We start from the raw sequence: 6,173 nt of genomic DNA on the forward strand, positions 1-6,173 counted from the left end.
TCAGCAATTGCTGAAGCCAGCCCCTTGACCTGGTGCAGAGAAGGGAGGGGGGAGGTAAATGGGAGAAAGGTTTTTCCCAAAGGGGGTGTTTTTTGATATGCATGGTAGGCCAGACACAAGTACTTATCTTTTGCTGATTGAGCACTGCTTTTCATTGGTTCTGGATGGTGGAGTAGACTCTGCCGCTGTGTCTCTCCCGATGTTGAAAATGCCTCCTGACTGCCACTGCTTGCCTCACAGAGCACATGAGCCTATCCGACCTGAAGGGCACCAGCTCCCACTGGGTCAGGTCTTGCAACCCCTTGCTGCTTCCGAACCATCTCTCCCTTCCCCTGCCACTCAGCCTGATTCCTCAACTTTGCCTCTGATGTTCAGGGCTCCTAGATAGTCACATATAATCGATTCACTTGCTTTTTTTTTTTGGGGGGGGGTCTTTGTTGTAAGAAGGACCACAGAAAGTGTCTGACAACTCGGCCTTCTTGGCCCTGCCTCTCTATTTCTAGGCTTTAAGAAAGCACCATATCGTTTTCCAAAATGGTTGCACCATTTTGCATCCCATCAGCAATGCATAAGAATTCCAATCTCCCTACAGTCTCTCCAGCATTTGTTATTTTCCTTTTTTTTTTATTCGTGCCAGTAATGTCAGGGTGAGACTTCTCATTGTGGATTTGATTTGCATTTCTCTAATGGCTAGTGATCACACACATTTCCTCATGTGTCTGTTAGCTGCTTGAATGTCTTCTTTGGTGAAACGTCTGTTCATATCCTTTGCTCATTTTTTAAGTGGATTATTTGACTTTTTGTTGTAGAGGTGTTGGATTTTTCTATGGATTTTAGAGATTAGACCTTTATGGGATTTGTCATAGCCAAAATTTTTTCCCAGTCTCTAGATTCTGTTTCCAGATTTTTAGGAGAAACAACATTTTAATTTGTTCTCTTAATTTCTCCCTCTGTAATTATCTTCCCAGTTTTCAGAATGACCTATAACTACTATAAATGGCTCTCAGCCCCCTTGAGTCCCTTGATACTAGTGAGTGGAAGTGGTAGCCATCAACTTCTCCCAGCTCTTCCCAAAGCCCTCCCTCTCCTTCGTGAGTGGCCCACAAGACACAGCCTCAAACCTCTGGGCTCCCAAAGCTGGTGGCAGCAAAACTAAAGCTGGCTTAACATCAGTTAAGAATCTAAATAAACATAACATAGATTTCTTACAGAACTAATTATATTAAATACCACTAACTTTAAACAAATGCTAAAATAAGATGGTCAGATTTATGAGCCTGATGCAAAATTTTGTACAAAGAAGGTATAATTAAAAACAAAGTAAAAGATGCTCACAATTTACTGAAAGGAATGTAGATTATACAATGTGAGGCTATCATAAGGATGATGGTTGCTGGTAGAAAGATGCTAATGAGCAACAGATACAAATTCCTTTAAGGTTATTAAATAGAGTCAATACACAAAGAGTAAAAGACGGAGTAATATACTCAGCAGCATTGCAGGAAGGCTACTTTGGCCTTCAAGTTCCCAGGAATAAGACCTACTGACAACGTCAACAATAATCAATGAGGTGTCCACTGGCTCCATTGAGTAGTTCACTTTTCCATATACATGATTTTTGATTTATGTATTTGCTTGTGTATATATATTTTTCATACACTCTCCTGAGCCCTCACAAATGTTCCAAAGACTGGTCACTTACTGCCTGTGCACCAGATGCATGTACTAGTAACACCTAAGGACAGTCTCTGAAGCTTACTCCCAGGGTGAATCAAAGTTTGTTTTCCACTTTGTTTCCTGCATAAAGGCCCAAGTGTTAGGCTATTCCTACAGACATAATGGAAGAGCTTTTAAAGCACAAGCCCTTATACAGAAATTAGTAGTAAAATCTACTGCTCTATCCCTGGACACCCTTTTAGTTCAGTAATGATGTCACTCCTGAGGTTCACCCTTCAGCCAAAGATTAGACAGCCCCATAAAACAAAATGAGACTAATGGGGCACAACAATCCTGGGAGAAGGATAGAAGGCAGGAGGGGACAGGAAAGCTGGTGATAAGGAACCCGAAGTCGAGTAGGGAGAGTGTTGACATGTTGTGGGGTTGTTAACCATGGTCATAAAACAATATGTGTACTAACTGTTTAATGAGAAACTATTTGTTCTGAAAACCTTTATCTAAAGTATAATAAAAAAAAATCTACTGCTCTAGAAACTATTCAACAGGATAAATTCCAATGGACATTAGATGATTAAAGAGCAATAGAGATACAAAATATTATTTCATTAAAATCGGTGGAAAAACATTAAAAGATTTAATTCAGTGAAATCTTCTCTGGGAGAAGTATTTGGACATTATCTTATGATGTGAAATTTATTTTTAATGAATTTCATTTTTCATTTGCTTAATGTAGGGTTATAAAAATACTTACTGGGACTTCCAGCAACATGGCATTCTAGGCAGAAGCACCACGTTGTCCCTCCACAGCAAAGATCTGAAAAACTAAGTGAACAGAGAAAACAGCAACCCTGAAACCCTAAATATTAAATGAAGAAATAAAGAACTCAGCCAAGCGCCAGATGGAATAAGAAACTGACAAAGAACAGAGAGCGAGGAGACATACATGGAGAGGTCCCCTATCAGCTAACGTAGCATGGATCTGCCATCTTGGACTCCTATCAGAGACCAGCAAATAGGGGGTACGAGAAAGCAGCTTCATGGAGCTTCCAACAGGAGACAGAACAACCAGTAACTGATGATATACACTTTCCCAACCCCTCACCCTTCTTCACCCCCACTCAGCCTCCTCTGCTCCACACAGCTACAGTCTCCTGGCCAGGAAGCACTGGCTGCTTGGATTCCACCCACCCCCACTGGCCGACTCCCTGTGTGCCATTCTTTGGCTGCTGGTGTTGCTTTTTTCTGCTTCTTTTGATTTCTTCCTTACCTCTCACCATCTCCCCCTCCTTTTTCTCAAATAACTAGCTCCATACACCATCTTTGCTTCTACCTGAAAGGCTGTGAAACACCACCTGACTGTGAAACTGCTTCCAGGTCTGTGCTGCCATACTGGTGGGATCCCAGGTCTTTTGTTTGTTTTGAACTGTTTCTTTCTTTTCTTTCTCTTTTCTTGAGTTGGGAGCCCGTTCTGGCTGGGCAGTGCTGCACGGCTTGGGACCTACCCCCTCAGCTTGTGCAGATATACAGAGGGATCCCTGAGAGCATTTCTTTTTTCATGGGTTTTTATTTTTCTTCTGTTTTTTGGGGGGGTTTCTTGTTTGTTTGTTTTTTTTATTACGTGTTTTGTTTTTTCTTCCCTCTTTTTCCCTTTTTGTCTTTCTTCATTAGTTTCTTGTCTCTCTATACCTTCCTTCTCTTCCTATCCCCTGAATACCTGGCTCTGAATACCTCTATGCCTCCTAGCCAGGCTATACTTCAACACCTGGGAACAACTTCCCCAGACCTCGTACCTGCACCAGTGAGATCCCTGGGAACTTTGCTGTTCATTTTTCCTTTCTAATTTTTATTTATTCATTCTTTTCTTTTCTTTTCTTTTTTCTTCTTCTTCTCCTTTTTGTTTTTCTCCATTTCATAGTCTCTCATCTCTCCACTCCAACAGCAAGCTCCCCTAGCACTCTTTTTTGTTTGTTTGTATGTTTTTGGCTTCTGTTCCTCTCTCCTCTCTCCCATAACCATCTTAGCTCCACACATCACAATCTCCCCCCTCCATCCTGCCTACCTGCGCTGGGCACTTAACATCACACCACAAAGCAGCATAGACATGGCCTACGGAACCTGCCCTGCACTGATTACTGACCCTCCGTGGTGGCTGTAGTAAATGCCACAAACAACCCATCCCAGCAACTCCTCTTCAGCTAGAACTGTCCTGCTGTACCATAGCTGAGTGACTGACCCTGCCAATTGGAGAAGATGAAAAGTATCATGCCCACAGATGAGCAAACAACAAAGAACACATAGCCCGCCTGCTCAGACATAGCCAAATTAAAAAAAAAAAAAAGTACAAAACAAATCTACAAGCAATAAATGAGAAAAAATAACTACTGAATGCCCCGAAAACAGCAGACAATATCAAAACATTTACAAAAACAGGACAGGATGGCTCCAGTAGACATCCAAAATAAAATACCAAATGCCTTTCCAGTAGAAGAGAATGCACTAGAACTACCTGATAGAGAATTCAAATCTCTAATATTCAGAATTATCCAAAAGTTGAAGCAAAAAGCAGACAAAAGGGAGGAAAAAATAGACAAATTCGTGGAAAATACAGACAAAAAATTGGAAGAATTCAGGAAAATAATGCAGGAACAAAATGCCAAAATAAATTCACAACTAGAAATTATACACAACAATTAGACTTTCAAAAGATAAACAACAGGATTTCCGAAATGCATGGTGTCGAAGAGGGCTGAGGAGCATGTTTGAAATCGTGGAAGACATGATCAGCGGAATTGAAGACAAACACTTGGATACAACCCTGTTTGAGGAAAACTCAGGAAAAAGAATGAAGAAAAATGAAAAGACTCTGAGAATTATGTGGGATACAATCAAAAGCAAAAATCTGTGAGTGATTGGAGTTCCAGAACAGGGGGAAGAAACAGAAAACACAGAGAGGATCATTGAAGAACTGCTGACAGAAAACTTCCCCAATATCATGAAAGATGAAAAGCGGGCCATCCAAGAAGCTCAACAAACCCCATATAGGATAGACCGCAAAAGAAAATCACCAATGCATATCATAATCACATTCGACAAAACTAGAGACAAACAAAGAATCCTGAGAGCAGCTTGAAAAAACAAGAAGTCACATACAGGAGAAACAATAAGACTAAGCTTGGATTATTCAGCAGAAACCATGCAGGCAAGAAGGCAATGGGATGATATATATAAAACCTTGAGAGAAAAAAATTTCCAGCCAAGAATAATACATCCTGCAAAACTCTCGTTCAGATATGATGGTGAAATTAGGACATTTCCAGATTAACAGAAATTAAGGGAATACGTAAAAAGCAAAGCAAACTTACAAGAATTATTAAAGGGAGTCCTTGAATCTGAGAACAAACAACTTCAGCTCACAGGCAGAATCTAGGACACAGGATCATACCAGCCAGATACCAGTCTAGGAAATAAACTCTCAAGGACTATCCAACACCAAAAGAAATACAACAGGGAATCATAGCAGTTAATCTGTAAATGACAACAACATCAGAACAATAAAAGAGGGAATAAACAGTGTAGGTATAAAACCTTCTAATGGAGAGGAAGGCAAGGCAACACAAAGTAATAATAGACTGCTTCTAACTTAGAAAGATAAGGATAAATTTCATGGTAACCACAAAGAAAGTTAACAAACATACTTATAAAAATAAAGAGTGAAAAGATAAAGTCTCAGTAAAAGCAAAACCTAGAAAAACAAAAGAAATTTAAAAAAATCCACAAACAAAGGAATTCAGCACAGGAGAGTAAGAGCAACAAAGAAAACGTCAGTACCACAGGAAAAAAAGCATTACAAAATGACAAAAATAAACTCACATCTATCAATAATGACACTGAATGTAAATGGTCTCAGTGTACCCATGAAGAGACGGAGAGTGACAGAATGGATAAAAAAAACAGGATCCATCTATATACTATCTACGACAGACACACCTTAGAAACAAAGGCGTGAATTTATTAAAAATAAAAGGCTGGAAAAAAATATATAAAGCTAACAGCTAGCAAAAAAGAGCAGGAGTGGCAATACTAATCTCAGATAAAATAGACTTTAAAAATAAATCCACCATAAAAGACAAAGAAGGACACTATGTAATGATTAAGGGGATGAACCATCATGAAGACATAACCATAATAAACATCTACACACCCAATGACAGGGCTCCAAAACACATAAAACAAATTCTGACAGTACTGAAAAGAGAAATTGACAGTTCCACAATAATAGTAGAAGGCTTCAACACACTACTCTCAGTAAATGACAGAACATTAAAAAAGAAACTCAGTAAAGATAAGGAAAGCCTAAAGGGCACAATCAGCCAACTTGACCTCACAGACATATACAGAACACACCATCAAACAGATGTAAAGTACACATTCTTTTCCAATGCACATGGAACGTTCTCCAGAATAGACCACATCTTAGGCCACAGAGCAATCCTCAA

Source organism: Trichechus manatus, unplaced genomic scaffold (genome assembly GCF_000243295.1).
Source record: "Trichechus manatus latirostris isolate Lorelei unplaced genomic scaffold, TriManLat1.0 scaffold00033, whole genome shotgun sequence".
In the NCBI taxonomy this organism is placed as follows: Eukaryota; Metazoa; Chordata; class Mammalia; order Sirenia; family Trichechidae; genus Trichechus; species Trichechus manatus.